The sequence below is a fragment of the Vipera berus genome (genome assembly GCF_964194415.1).
Source record: "Vipera berus genome assembly, chromosome: 15".
NCBI lineage: Eukaryota > Metazoa > Chordata > Lepidosauria > Squamata > Viperidae > Vipera > Vipera berus.
The window spans coordinates 1,068,875-1,082,311 of record NC_138218.1 but is presented as its reverse complement, the minus strand read 5'-3'; the positions used below and the strand labels follow the sequence as shown (position 1 = coordinate 1,082,311).

At 45.8% G+C, this 13,437-nt stretch overlaps 1 protein-coding gene across 1 annotated transcript in view; it reads left to right on the top strand.

Annotated features, from left to right (window-relative positions):
• The first annotated feature begins 1,042 nt into the window (after window positions 1-1,042).
• Window positions 1,043-13,437, top strand: part of FAM163B (family with sequence similarity 163 member B) — a 29,263-nt gene continuing 16,868 nt past the window's right edge. Inside the window, exon 1 of the mRNA XM_081339937.1 lies at window positions 1,043-1,137. The gene's annotated coding sequence lies outside the window, so the exon portion shown is untranslated. The remainder of the gene's footprint in view (window positions 1,138-13,437) is intronic.

Genomic DNA, 13,437 nt, shown 5'->3' with positions numbered 1-13,437 from the left:
AACAGTCTCTCAAATGTTTTGTTCAGGTTCCTTCCTTGCCCACTTCTTGGTTTTATTCCACAGTTTCTCTGGTTCCTTAACAGGGAGGTTCAGGACTTCAAAGCTATTCCTCACTGATAACATTTGTTCAAGATCAGATGGTAGACGTGTTAGCTTCACTTGGAACTGCACAGGCGCAGTGTGTGATCTGGTCCACAGGCAGCCTCTAGGCATGTCTTTGCTAATATAACTGAGCTCTTCCATCTCCTTGTCCCAATAATATGGTTAATGCGATTTCTGTGTGCTCCATCCGGTGAAGTCCACGCACACGGGCTTCTTACCGTCTTTTTTTTTTAAGATGCTCTCAGATTGTGCCGGAAGCTCTTTCCCCTTAAGAGGGTTTTATTTAGCTTTTACAGGTATTATAATTGCTCCTGACTAGTAGGAGCTTATCTGTGACCAGTAGCTTTTGAGACCTTGTGTATGTGCTGGCCCCAACTCTACAGCAGTTCACAGCCGAGACAGGATGAAAACTTGATACACTGTGGAGTAACTGAGGGCCTAGAGTCCAAATAGCACTTAGACTTTATACCGCTCCACAGTGCTTTACAGCACTCTCTGGTGAATATGCAAATAATGTCAGCATTATTTGCATATTTACTCCAATGGTCTGGGTCCTCATTTTCCAACCTCGGAAGGAAGGAAGGCTGAGTCAACCCTGAGCCCATCAGGACTGAACTTGTGGCTGTGGGCAGATTTTGCCAGCAATACTGCATTCCAACCATTGCGCCCCCTTGGCAAATCCTGGCAAATGAGTTTGAACCTGTTGAGTTTCAATAAAGACAAAACTAGTTATTTAGTGCCTCCTACTGGCCATTAGCATTTGTAACATATAGAGCTTGTTTTTGTTTTTAATTTTCTTTATAATTAAATGCTTACACTGCATGATTCAGATGGAAACTAATCAAGGAGAGAAGCAACCTGGAATTAAGGAGAAACTTCATAACAATGAGGACAATTAGCCAGTGGAACGGCTTGCCTTCAGACGTTGTGGGTGCTCCATCCCTGGACAGTTAAAGAGAGACTGGACAGCCGCTTGTCTGAAATGGTCTAGGGTCTCCTGTTTGAGCAGGGGGTTGGACTTGAAGACCCCCCAAGGTAAGGTCCCTTCCAGTGCTATTCTGATTGATTGATTGATTGATTGATTGATTGATCTGGGCAATTTGCAATTTCAGAGGACAATAGAACAATTAAATAATAAAAGCAAAATGCAAAAGGCGTTGAAAACCAGGAAACAACAACAAGCCACCTGCACTGCTCAGAAGAGTCGGGTCTTTAGGCCCCTTTGAGGCATGTGGGGTGGGGGGAAAGCCTCATTCTAGGGGGCAGCAGCACTACCAGACAGAAGGCCCGTTTCTGGGGGCCCAACAGACAGATGGAATTACTTAATCAAAGGAACCCAGAGTGCACCACCTCTGCCAGATCCAATTGGCTAGCAAGGTAGTACAGGGCGCAAGCAGTCCCTTGGGTATTCAGACCCCATGCCATGAAGGGCTTTACGGGTAATGACTGGCACCTTGAATTGCATCTGGAAGAAAGCTAGCAGCCAGTACGGCTCACGGAGCAGAGATGAGCATCCTCAGCACTGCTGGCCCATTGCATTCTGGGCTGGCTGAGGCTTCTAGGTAACTCCATGCAGAGTGCGTTGCAGTAGTCAAGTCATAAGGTAGCCAGGAACGACTTTTGGACAATGGTTAACCAGGAAGGAATCGTGGGATGTGCAAAAATAAAAATCATTCTCCTGCTGTATCTTGGTTTCCTGTAGCGTGTAATTCAATTTAAATTAATTTTGTTTTTTTGTTTCTATAAGAGACTTATATGCCTGCCCATCTTATATACAGGAACCCTGGGCAGCTCACAGCATAAAAACAAGTGCTGACCACCAAACTGGCCCTTGCGTTGCCCCCAAAGCAACCATCCCAGAGCATCTGCTGGGCTCCCACCTCGCCCTGACCGGACCCCTGGCTGAGCTTTTCTTCCACAATGTTTCCAACTTTGGCCTTTCAATCTAGAGCAACAAGTGGCCTCTCTCCCCTTCATGGTTGGCTGATTTCAGATTGAACCTGATGATAAAACTCTGGCCTTCCTCCCGTTCTGCTTCCACAGTTGGAACATAAATTTGGATCATTGTCCTATTAAAGGGCTGTCCGTGAAGTCTAATGGCTATTATCTGGTCAGTGATTGCATTGTGCTGTTTTTCCTCTGGAAGCTGCGTTGCTCCTTTGATGGGCCTGTTTTCATGCCCTGAGTAATAAACCCTGTGATCTTCTGGCTGAAAGTGCCTGATCCTAGACTACGTCAATTGGTCATCAGCACCCAGACCTGCAGAAGACTTTCGGGTAGCCATGTCGTAAATGCCCTTAGTGTTCTGAGGGGTCCTCGGCCATTCTCAGCCGCATGTTGAGTGCCATCGTCTGACAGTCTATGCTCAATCAGTAGAGATAGCAACCTTCTCTCCGTGTGGCTCTCTTGGAGAGGCCCAGCGTGGCCCTATCCCTAAAGAAAGCCTCTGCCCCCACCAGGCTCCTCCATGGCTGCTGCTCAACCGAGGTGCCTGCTGGGTTTGCTGGGCAGCTGGGATGACCTTCACCCCTTGGGGGGCGGGTCCTGCTGGGAGTCTGTTGCTCTTGGTGCTGCTGCTGCTGTGTTCTTCCTGCACCATCATCACCCTCCACAATCCTCACTGACCCAGCACAGTGAGGCAGTCTTGCAGGACCATTAATCTGGAGGCAGCTCAACCTCACCTCTGAGCTATTCCAGCCGGGTGGGGGGCACTTTCCTCTCTCCCAGCATGAGTCTTCCATGCTTTTGAAAAGCACCACATTGGTGCTCAACCTTCTGGGAAGCATAGCCCCTCCCTCATCTGGTACCTCTCCTCCCTGGGCCGGCCATTCAGGCTACTTTGGTTGAGCACTCTTTCAGAAGAACAATAGATGAGTGTTCAGAAAAAGGCCAATTGACCCCCCCTGGGCTGGAGAACGTCTGCACTGGTTGGTGAATGGAAAGCTGACCAAAGCCTCACGGTCATCCCAAGACCACCCACCACCACATCCTAAGGAGAGAGGATAAGGGTGACGTGGGTGGAGGGGGCTCTCCAGGTTGCTGCCTTGGTGGTGGTCGGGGGTGAAGCCTATCTTAGCCTCCTTTTCTGAAAGGTTGGGTTTCTCCTTGAGGGTTTATGGATTCTCTTTATTCAGCTCTGAATACAGCCAGTGCCAGTCTGCCTCTTGAGGAGTCAGTTTGGGAACCTGCCTCCAAAGGATGGGAGCCTTCAGCCAGACCAGGATCAGCAGGCTAGTCTGAAATTTTCCTCCTCCTCCTCCTCCTCCTCCTCCTCCTCCTCCTCCTCCTCCTCCTCCTCCTCCTCCTCCTCCTCCTCCTCCTCCTCCTCCTCCTCCCCAAGTTGGCTTTGTCTCCTGGTTTCTAGCATGAGGCCTTAAGCACTACACTATGCTGGCTTTCTGGGCAAGGAAGAGCACCTGGATAGCAACAGGAGTAGGGATTTTTGTAGCCTAGATATGGCAGTGGGAAGCTAGTCGAGTGGGGCAGTCAGAATTTCTGGACTTCACATTGGAGAGTGGAACAGGGCAGTAGAGGCAGAGTCTGTTGCATTTTTGGAACCCTTTAACTTGATTTGTCTTCAAAATCATCTTTGCATAGTGGGTAAGATATGCTTGTAGAAGCTGCTGCTGCTGCATTACAGAGGAATTTTTCCACCTCCAATTGTGTTTGCAGTGGATCAACATACTGATGAATGCATACATTTGCACACCTTAATTCATTCTGGCTTTTAATTTCAAAATCTGTCTCGCTCTACGAGGGACCAAGAAAAATATGACCATTAACATAGGTATCTAACAGCAGCAATGAATCCCAGACTGAAAATTATCCCAATAATTATTCAATCTCATGTTACAATTCATTCTATTATTTACACTCTCAAAGTTGCTCTTTGTGTTTATGTTAGTTTTTCTTTTAAATTTGTTTCAATTAAGTACTGATACTTGTGTAAGGACCTGCCTCAGCTAATTCTCCCAAGAAAGTAGAACTCTTGAAATTGGCATTGTCTCAAACAGGAACTTTTTTTGAGAGTTAGTGATAGCAGGAGAGCAAAGCAAGATCTAAAGATTTCCCGTGTGAATTGCTACATTAAACCTTTTGTTCACAAAACCCCACCGCAGAGTCCAACTGACCAGTTTGTGTCTAGACAATCCACAAGTGTGAAGTTGTTATGAGAACCAGAGCTGATAAGGGACGGTTCCCAGGTGCTTCACCAGATCTCACAACGGAGTGGAGATAAGGCAAATGGCCCCTGGCGCATTCTTTCCCACTTTTTGCACCCAAAGAGATACATCAAAGTTGAGAAAGAACAAAGTAGAGGAAATACATCCACAAGCTCCCCTCCTAGCAGAGAAAAGCCTCCCCCAGAGGCAGAGCCCCAAAAAGAAACATTGAAGGGGATTCTGAGAACTTGGCTGGCCAGTTTCTGCTCTTTCTTAAGAGTCAGTCACCCATCTGCAATTATTGCTGCCTACCTCCTGGGGAGGCCTGGCCATAATGCACAAGGGGACAGTGGGGTGGGGGTGGGGGCGGTGTTGCAGCAGGAGTTCACCTTCCTTTCTGGAAGGCCAGCTGCAGAAGTAGAGCCACCAGGCTGTTGAGAAGGGCCCTGATGGACTCCAGTCTGTCGCAGCCACACTGGGAATTTGAGGACTGTGAGGTCATCCTATTGGCTGGCACTGTGCTGATCTCCCCCCACTTGGAGCTGCTCCACTTTGCCAGGTTGCAAAACTGGGGGAAGACGCTGTGCTGATCCAGCACCTGGAAGGTGCCACTTTTGAAAGTCATTTTAGGAAATCGGCACATATTAGAGGAGCATCTCAAACGGAAGGGAGGTGTGTGGCATCTCACTCTTGGAAGCCGAGCAGATATCCTCCTCCTTCAGCATCCTCCCCCAAGGTCTCTGTCACTCCTGTCTTGGACTTTCTGTTTTGCTCCCCCCTCCTTGTATAGGGACACAAAAACCAGCTTCCAGCATGCCCAAAGACCCTCTCCCTGCTGTTTCTTTACTGGTGCAGCTTCTTCCATTCCCCCCCCCCCAGTCCTTCATTCTATTCTATTCTATTCTATTCTATTCTATTCTATTCTATTCTATTCTATTCTATTCTATTCTATTCTATTCTATTCTATTCTATTCTATTCTATTCTATTCTATTCTATTCTATTCTATTCTATTCTATTCTATTCTATTCTATTCCTATTCCCCTACCCTACCCTACCCTACCCTACCCTACCCTACCCTATCCTATCCTATCCTATCCTACTCTAATTCTATCCTATCCTATCCTATCCTATCCTATCCTATCCTATCCTATCCTATTCCTATTCCTATTCCTATTCCTATTCCTATTCCTATTCCTATTCCTATTCCTATCCTATTCTTATTCCTATCCTATCCTATCCTATCCTATCCTATCCTATCCTATCCTATCCTATCCTATCCTATCCTACTCTAATTCTATTCTATCCTACTCTAATTCTATTCTATTCTATTCTATTCTATTCTATTCTATTCTATTCTATTCTATTCTATTCTATTCTATTCTATTCTATTCTATTCTATTCTATTCTATTCTATTCTATTCTATTCTATTCCTATCCTATTCTTATTCCTATCCTATCCTATCCTATCCTATCCTATCCTATCCTATCCTATCCTATCCTATCCTATCCTATCCTATCCTATCCTATCCTATCCTATCCTATCCTACTTCTCTTCTCTTCTCTTCTCTTCTCTTCTCTTCTCTTCTCTTCTCTTCTCTTCTCTTCTCTTCTCTTCTCTTCTCTTCTCTTCCTATTCCTATTCCTATTCCTATTCTTATTCTTATTCTTATTCTTATTCTTATTCTTATTCTTATTCTTATTCCTATCCTATCCTTCCCCATCTTCGAAGCCACCAGCATTAACCTCCAGCCCTGCAAGGAGGGACAGTCCCGGCCACCACTCTGAACACGGCAGCCCGAGACATTGTCACTCTTCTAGAAGCCCAGATCATCTCAGGTACTGTGAAAGCCCTGACCGTTGCTACCATCGGTCACACAGCCCAGAGCTTCACCATCGGCACCACCCAAGCTTGAAGCCTGCGCAGGGGGAAGACTCAGATGTGAGTGTTCAACATGATATAATGCAACAGCTGTGCGATCTATTGGCCGGGCAGCAACAGGTGAGAATGCCGCAGCCATTGGGGCCCCTGCAACAATTGGGGATGCCGCAGCCACTGCTGCTGGGAAGTCAACCACAGGTGGGAGCACCACAGCAGTGGGACTGGTACCAGCCCCTGAATGTGCAACAACTGCTGGGAGGCCTCCATCAACTGGGCATGCCACAGCCACCGATGGGAGGCCAGCTACAGGTGGGAATGCAACAAAAGTGCAGCAACCTCTGAACCTGCAGCAACCGCTGGGAGGCCTGCAGCAACTGGGGATGCTGCAGCCACCAGGAGGTCAGCAGCAGTTGGGAGTGCAGCAGCAGTGGGGCTGGCAACAGCCCTTGGACGTGCAACTATGTAGTGCCGATATAAATGCTCTTTAAGGAAGAATCTTGCCTCAAAGTTCTTTTGATGGGTTTCATCTATCGGAACCATGACATTGCCTTTATCCTTTATCCTTGTTGAAATTGCCTCTCCTGAAACCCACTGTTTCTGAGAGTTGTGTAACGAATCGGAAGGTAACATGGTCACTTCTTCCCAAAGGTTCCACTGCTTTGATCTTTTCAAGCCGCCCTTGTACAGGTCTAGGAGAGCGGATCCCTGGTTTCCTCTTCAAGTTTTCTGCAATACATCTGATCAAATGTTGGGACTTGTGGTCCTGGTCAGTTGAGTTTTCCAGCAGGTATCTGATTAGAAACCAGCCAGTCTCCCTAGGGTCATCTCTTCTCAGGGCTCAGGATACTCATCTATTTTGATCTATCTTCAGAGGACCCACTTTCTGATTCCCTGGTCATCTTTGTGTCCCTTGCATCAGAACTGCCAGCTCACATTCACCTTACACCTTTGCTTTGGTGCCAGTCAGCTAAGAGGGGAGGGAAGGAGACCCCCATAGTTTACTGTACTGGCGGAGACTCAAATCTAAGGACAACTGCTAGGGAAAGAATGTAGCCATATACCAAGATGTTCCAACAACATCTAGTTTGAATATGATTGGACAATCATGGATTAATGGGTGGAGGATCCTTGGAATTATGCCTGGAAATTTGGCGCATGAACCTTAGATCTGGCCTTGCCTTACTGTACTGCACACTGCACTTGACTTTTAGTAAAGACTATCTTTCTCATAAAATGGAGTCGTAGTCAGGGTCGAGGCAAATGTGACACCATCGCTGAACCTGTTTCAATTTATCTGCAGAAACCTGCACTTATCAGATTTGGTGATAATTATTAGTACTGTGGTCCCCACCCATCCTGACGATTCCATTTAGCTGCCTTTGAGAAGGGTCCAGAAGATGCTGCTGGTCCAAATTAGAGCAGCCTGGTGCAGTCAGGTGTGAGGGCCACCAGCTACCTTAAGTGGAAAGAGATGCTGCAGGGAAAGCGCTTTTTGGTGTTTAAACCTGGCCAAGGAGAATTCCCTAAATCTCCAAAATCAGCAATCACATTAACAGAGGAACGCTTTGCATCTCCCACCCATTTTTTTTATCTCTAAAGGTCACTGGCAGAAAAACACTTAATTCCTATTAAATCAACCCATTTTGATCTGTTTGCTGCTACTGTTGAATCTTATTTCAGTCAGCATGCCCTCTTCCACCTTAATTTTTCATTTCCTCTGTGGCTGTATGTGGACGAAGGGAGTGCTTGGATGTGTACCTTAATTTATTTCTAAAAGTCATTACAAATAAAATCTCGGGGAGGGGTGTAACACAGCTGCAGCTGGTGATTCTCTGAGGGCTTCCTTGTAGCAGGACCCCAAGCTAGCCTACCTCTCGGATGTCTCCCCTCTCTCTGGTGGTGCCTGGCATGACTCTCCTCTCCGTATTATAGCCTGCCCCCTCCACCTCAGCACTGACCTGATTCCTGGTTGCAGAAAGTGAATGGATGGGGAAGACAGAGTGTGCGGCTGGAGGAGATGCATTTAAATCTGAGATTCTGTGACTCAGCGTTGCAAAGATTGAAATTCTGGTGATGCTTGGCTTCCTTGGCAAGACAGCCTAGAAACTGGAAATCTGATCCAGGATTTAGCAAAATAAGTCAAAAAATCATGAGAAGTGATAGTACAGCTCTATGCTACACTAGTGTGCCCCCCACTTGGGGCCACTGCATTCAATTCTCGTTCGCCACAATACAAAAAATATGCTGAGACTCTGGAAAGAGTGCAGAGAGAACAGCAAAAATGATAGGAGACGAATAGCTAACAAACCAGGTTTGTCTAGCTTAACTAAGAGAAGACATAAGGAGGAAACATGATCGCCATCTTCCAATGCTTGAAGAGGTCTCAGAGGGATGAGGGGTCAATTTATTCTCCAAAGCTCCAGAGGGCAGGACAAGAAGCTATGGTTGGAAGCTCGTTAAAGGAAGACCCAACCTGGAACTAAGAAGGAATATTCTGACTGTGAGAACAACTAAGCAGTGGAACAGAAGTTGCCTCCCAGAATTGCCTCATGATTGGAGGCAAGAAATCCCATATGACCTCCTGCCTCGTGGTTCTGGGTCTCCCTTCTCATTGTAAAAAACATGGTGTCTCCCTTTGCTTCTTCTCTTTTGCTCTCTTCTGGCTTTATGTAATTGAATAACCAAGGTTAGATGTGTACTTCTGAAGACTACATTCCCCATGAGGCCCAGCGGGCAGCTAGAATGGTGCCCTTTCCCTGGGTAAAAAAAGATCCAAGGGAGAGCTTCCATCTCATTAAGTCTGCATTTCTGCCTTTTGTGCCTTTTCAGGATAACGTTTTCTCAACCTTGACGTACTCAGTGGCCAGTGCCCAAACCAGGGAAAGCTGGGCACGTGAAATTAAGAACCAACAACCATTGTTTTCACTTTTGGATTTTGTTTCCCGACTTTAGCAATGGTTGTAGCTTATTCAGTTGTTAATGCAACATACACACACTTTCCCCCCCTGGCTCTCTAGGATTCAATAGTTAATTTAAAGTTATATTTAGAGATGATGGAATCTCTACTGCTTTTCAGTTGTATGTCTGCCAGTGATGAGGGTGCCATAATTTGCGCAGGTGGGGATTGAGGGAAACAGTTGTGCTGGGTGGAATTCAGCTCTCTACTGCACTGACCACCCTCTTGCCATAATCCCCCCCTGTCAATGGCACCGCCTAAAGGGCTGTGCAACGACCATCTTGATCTTGCAGGGCTGTGCCTAAACATCTCAAAGCCATTTAGAAAAGTCAGCTGCTCCTGCTTGACAGATGCAACTTTTTTCACTCATTGTTGTGAGCAGTTCGCTGCTGCCGCTGCCCAATATTTTCAGAGGAAGCATTTCTTGGCTTAACCCAGATGAGTCGAACACATTCCCATAGTCTGCCTTTTGATATTGGCGAAGGGAAGTATAGCTGCAGAGGCATGGGGACTTCTTTGTTCAGACGATCACGAAGGGCTCGACTGCCATTGCCCCACTGCCATTTGTGCAAATGGAGTTGTTCCACTGCTCCTGCCTGGTGGTAACATTTCCAAGATGTTACCTCCTGTGCCATGCCCACCTCCCAGGTCAGCCAACTTATCAATTACCAATCTACCAAATGTGCCATTGGCAGGAAGTTCTCCTTGTGGTCCTGCTGCAGCTCAGACTTCAGGGCACTGGTGCCCTGTGGCAGAGGGGAATTCTGGGCCAAGATGGGGAGTTCCTGCAAAAGTCAGTGCCTTGTCTTAGAAGTAGTAGCTTTTAAATCCCTTTGATGACATCAGCAAGTTTTGTGGGCCCAACTGGCAAAAGAAAGCTCAGGACTGTCTTGGTTGGAAACATGCAGAAAAGGCCATCATGCAGTGGATAGACAAAAGCTAGAATGATGCTGATGATGAAGCCCCTTCTCTAGAAATCTGGAGCTGTGTCTTGCCTTGCTCCTCTGAGTCCATGGAGAAAACGGTGATGCACACACTAGTGAGAGAAGAGTCCTTTGGCTGCTTGGCAAACCAACTCTGCAAAGTGAAAATGTTACATTTATTTTTTGGAGATAAAACATGATTCTCCCCAGGCTGTAGAGAGGGGGAGCAAAACCAGCACCAATGTGGATGCTGGTTCTCACAATGTGGTGATTCCACCAATTATGAAACTACATTATAGAAGTCCCTCTAAGTGCCTGCTTAGATTAAATGGTTCACCAATCAGTTGGCAGCGTGTGTCTGATAAAATATAGTGACCTTCAGTCACATCTAGAGAGGGTGGGAATTGGCTGAGAAGACATAGTTGGGGGCATTAATAAAACATTGGTAAGCGGCTTCTGTTGAGTGCAAATGTGCTCTTTGGCAGCCGCATGATACCTGGGTTATCTTCCAGAGCAGATGGAAGGTCATTGAAGGGATGTTCTGAAAGCATCAGGACTGGCGGGCAAATCAGCAACTTTTTGCATTCTGTGTTGTCTTTCAGAACAAACTTCCCAAACTCTTCAGCCTCAGACGTTTGGGACAACTTCCTAGCAAATAAAATTCTGTAAAAAGGAAAATTATCCTGTGGCTTTAAAACACAATAAAAGTCTGAAGCAGAAGCAGGATGGAAATAAGCCATGGATCAGGTGGTGTGTGTATGTAGGTTATGTTGTGCATCTGTAGTATGGTTAGCCAATTATTAGGGAATTTTGAAAAAGTAACAATTTAGATAATACATACCTAGAGCTTTGGTTTCAGATGCTCAGCTAAACTTGGTGGATGTTGGGATAACTGGAGGGTGGTCCGTTGTGAGAAGGGCCCGGTCTTTATAGTGGTTTTGCTGATCTGGAGCCTGCTATGCTCTGATTGGTGCACAATCATTCTAGTGCATCACCATTTGCTGTGCATCTGCAAATATACATAAGGTAATCAGGGCTGGAGCTGTTTTGGATCTTCTGCCTTTGTCTGAGACACCTGCCCTGGGCCTCCACCCAAACCCCCAGTTTTGAAAGCTGGTGCCAAGGGGGGAAATGAATCCAGGCGAGATTAACTTCTCAGGGATAGTTGACCTTACTATAACAAGTTTGACCCACCATTTACATTTTCTTCATTGTATAATTTAAATAGCAGTAGCACTTATATATTGCTTCATAGTGCTTTACACTGTCTCTAAACATAAATGCAAATTTTGTATGTAGAAAAAGTAAGTATCCTCCTACATTTATCACTACCTCAAATACCTAAAATTAGAATCAAGGAAACTAGAAAACGATCAGAATATTGTCAGTGAGGAGCCGTGAGGAAGCTGACCTTTCAATAAAGGTCAGGCATTTAGTCTGATTTGCTCTTTGTGGTTGAAGCAGGTGGTATCACCATGGCTGGATCAGCAATGCTGAGGCCTCGGAGAAGAGGTTATGGGTGCCTGTGAGCCTGGAGAGCAATTTAAGAAGATTGCCAAACCCTCGGACATCAGCCATTCAATCAATCAGAATAGAGCTGGAAGGGATCCTGGAGGTCTTCTAGTCCAACCCCCAGCTCAAGCAGCAAACTCTATAAAGACAAGTGACTGTCCAGTATCTTATAAACCTCCAGTGATGAAGCACTCACAACTTCTGGAATGAAGCTGTTAATTGTCCTCACTGTTAGGAAGTTTCTCCTTAGTTCCAGGTTGCTTCTCTCCTTGATTAGTTTCCATCCAATATATCTTGTCCTGGCCTCTGGAAGTTGACTCCCTCTTCTTTGTGGCAGCCCCTTATATTGGAAGACTACTATCATGTCACTCCTAGTCCCTTTTTTTCCTCTAGACTGGCCATACCCAATTCCTGCAACTGTTCTTTACAGGTCCACTCCATTGTCCAGAAGATTATCTCTGGTTTCCAGAGCTTGGGGCAGGAAGTTAGCAGGATAAGCTGTAGACTTATTTTTTTCAGAGATTTTACCAGTGTATAAGGAACAAAATGGAAAAGGCCAGTGTATAGCAGAATTCAATATGTGGCTAAAGGAGTGGTGTAAAGGGGAAGGCTTTGGTTATATTAGTCACAATGTCTGCAGCTGGTCCAATGAAAAAGTGTACAAAAGAGATGGTGTGCACCCATCAAAGAAAGGGACTGAGTTACTTGGCAATAAATTCTCAGATTTTCTGGAGAAATATTTAAACTGAATGGGGACAGTGAGTTAATTGATACAGAACATTCCTGTCCCCAGCAATCTAAAAATTATAGGATTATCAGTGCATGTAACATAGAGGTGTGTGTGGACAAGAATATCAATCTAGCTGTCAAGCAAAATCAAGCTTTTAAAAGTGAGTGCCACACCAAGTGCACTAATCAAACAGGTGGTAAGAAAATAGGGGAACTCAGGCACCACACAGGTTATGTAGAAAGTAAACACAGGGTCAGTCATAAAGGACTCAAATGTCTATACATCAATGCACAAAGTATGAGCAATAAACAGGGTGAATTAGAAATTCAGCTAAATGAGGGCAGATATGATATTGTTATAAGGGATGTGGTGGCTCAGTGGGTTAGGACGCTGAGCTTGTCGATCAGAAGGTCGGCAGTTTGGCAGGTCGAATCCCGAGTGCCGTGTAGCAGAGTGAGTGCCTGTTACTCGTCCCAGCTTCTGCCAACCTAGCAGTTCGAAAGCACGTAAAAATGCAAGTAGAAAAATAGGGACCACTCCGGTGGGAAGGTAACAGCGTTCCGTGCGCCTTTGGCCTCTAGTCATGCCGGCCACATGACCACGGACATCCTCGGACAAGCGCTGGCTCTTCGGCTTTGAAACGGAGATGAGCACCGGCCCCTAGAGTCGGAAACGACTAGCACGCATGTGCGGGGGAACCTTTACCTTTATCTTTATGATATTGTTGCCATTATGGAAACCTGGTGGGATGAAACCCACAAATGGAACACACAGCTATTTAAAAGAAACAGACCAAAAAAGAGGTGGAGTTGCTCTCTATATAAGAAATAACTACATCTCTACAGAAATAGAGCACAACAATAATGAAAACTGTCTTGAATGCATTTTGGTCAAGATAAAAGGTGGGGGGGGGAAATGACATTGCCATAGGTGTATACTATAGGCCACCCAACCAATCAGAGGAAATAGATGAACTTTTTGCTAGTCATTTAACTAGGTATATAGGAAGCACATCACAATAGTAATGGGGGACTTTAATTACCCTGACATCAACTGGGAGACAAACTGCACCAAGTGGAAGATCAGACAGGTTCCTGACAAACCTAGCAGACAACTTTGTCTCCCAAAAAGTAGAGAAGGGAACTAGGGGATCAGCCATACTGGACCTATTTCT